This window comes from Plecotus auritus (genome assembly GCF_963455305.1).
Source record: "Plecotus auritus genome assembly, chromosome: X".
Lineage (NCBI taxonomy): Eukaryota > Metazoa > Chordata > Mammalia > Chiroptera > Vespertilionidae > Plecotus > Plecotus auritus.
In genome coordinates this window covers 74,375,519-74,377,818 of record NC_137784.1, presented here as the reverse complement: position 1 = coordinate 74,377,818, position 2,300 = coordinate 74,375,519, and positions in this window count along the sequence as shown.

Genomic DNA, 2,300 nt, shown 5'->3' with positions numbered 1-2,300 from the left:
GTCAAAAATAAAATGGATTTTTTGGAGTTTGCATAGCAACTGTACGTTAGGGATCAGAAAACCTGAGTTAGGATCCCAGCTCTTTCAGTAGCTGTATGCCTTTACATAAATACCTTGACCTCTCTGCTCACCAGTGTTTTTAACTAAAGTTTGGTAATAGTATTTTTGCTTGAAAATATAGAGTGGATGAGTGATGGCATGCCCCCCAAATAAGGCACACGATTACAAATCATGCTTATGTTTTCATTTTGGGTATGTGGATCCCTTCAATAGTTATTTGAATTTATACATGTGGATGAGATTGGTTAAACCCGGAATATATTCAGGATAGGAATAGTCTCTATATCTTTGCAACATACTTTTTTTTTAAATTTCCAAAATACAATTGTTACTCTGTTTTTGAGTAAATTAAGAATCCTTGTGAAATGAGATGGTACTTAGGTTAATATTTCCAGAAATCCTCAGAAGGATTTTTTATGATTCTGGTGATGTAGATGATAGTGGTTTGTTATCATTGCATCAGCTGTGAAACTACAAAATTTTACCATCCTAATGGGCCTTAGCTCAATAAAGATTTAAGGAAATAATTTTGCTCTCATTGGACATCCTATTATTATCTAATCAAAATTTGGTACTAGAATATGTTTTCTTTTTATTCATGTACTTTTAGAAAAAACATGAAATCTAGAATAGGTTTTCTAGTAAAATGGTGTTTGGTTAATTTTTGGCAGATTGTCTACATTTCACCTGCTGCTAAGAGTTAATTCAAGTAACTAGTTACTATCTATAAAATGTTACATGATGAAAATACTTTCCAATAAGTGTAGGTTTCCATTTGTATGGGCATACGTTTGTTGAGCAATGAAAGAATTAAATTGTTCAAGTAATTAGGAATCCAGAGACAGAGCAGGCTTCAGGGTTGGTGTAATCTGCAAGCTTCGGCTCCACTTTCCTGTGATTCCCTATTCACTGCTCTCATCTGGGCGTTGGCTGCATTCTCAGGGTGATGTTGAAGTAGCTATAGCAGTTCTGAGCCTCCTATCCAATCAAGACAATGTTCAGAAAGAAAGTGATGTATCTAGCTTTTTGTTTATTTTTTAAGAGATACAAGGTAACAAAGACGTCTCATGACCTGAGTCAAAAGTAGCAAGCAAGTTTTGGTAAACAGTCTTTTATAAATGGAGAACTTTGCCATTTATGACCCACTTTTGTATCCTGCTTAATATATTTTAAAGTAAATAATTTCTTCTTTATATCTAAACACTATCTTCATGCCTTTTAAGACCACATTTTTCTCATTTGCATTTTGACAAAGTATCAGTGTACTTGTAATAAATCATTCTGCAGTATTCTCAAAGAAAACATTATTGTGTATATGTATTGCTGAGCAATTGATTAAAATGGCAAGAAAACAATAGATATTATATGTCTGATGCCATGTAAAGAGATGATTTTCAACATTCATGTATTTATTTTCTTGTGATTCTTTTAAAGTTCTTCACAAGTCCCCTCCATTTATCCAGGCAGCTTGCTTTTGTGTAGAACAAAGAGCCAGATATAAAAGTTAGAATCTTCATGCTACCAGTATGACATTGAATAAATTACTTAAATGTTCTGAGCCTCTGTTTCCTCACTTGCAAAGTGGACATAATAATCCTTAGCTTATAGCTTATAGCTTTGTTGTTATTCATTAACTGTTTGTTTCCTTCCCTTCAATCTTCACATTTTTCTTTAGCCTTTCCACTTTTTCCCCAACTAAGCCTTAAAAAATAATATTAGTAACTAAATTAATATCTGCCAGTGACATAAGTAATCAAGAATGTATGTCGCCAACCTTTCAAAGGTATCCTAAACCATTCCCTTTTCTATTTCTGTTTGAATTCTCAATCTACCCACCAGGTTCTTTAAATAAGAAACAGGCAGTTTTCTCATTTTATTTTCATACTAGAGGCCTGGTGCACGAATTCATGCACTGGTGGGGTCCCTTGGCCTGGCTGCTGGAAGCCAATTCCAGCATATCAGCAGGGCTGAATCATCTGGAGATGGCTGAGGGCATTTCCCCAAACCTGAAAGGGATGCATAGACGATTGCTTGTTTCCAGACAGCTAAGGGCATTTCAATCTACATGTTATTGCCTCCTACTGGCCAAACACCTGAACAGCTGTAAGCAATTTTCCAATCTGACAATGGATTCTGTAGACTAAACCCTGGCCTTTGAAGTGTATATCTACTTTGCCTTAGGACAATTTGTGTTAATAAAAAGGAAGGGGTCCTGAGACAAGGGAGAACTTGGTTTCTTT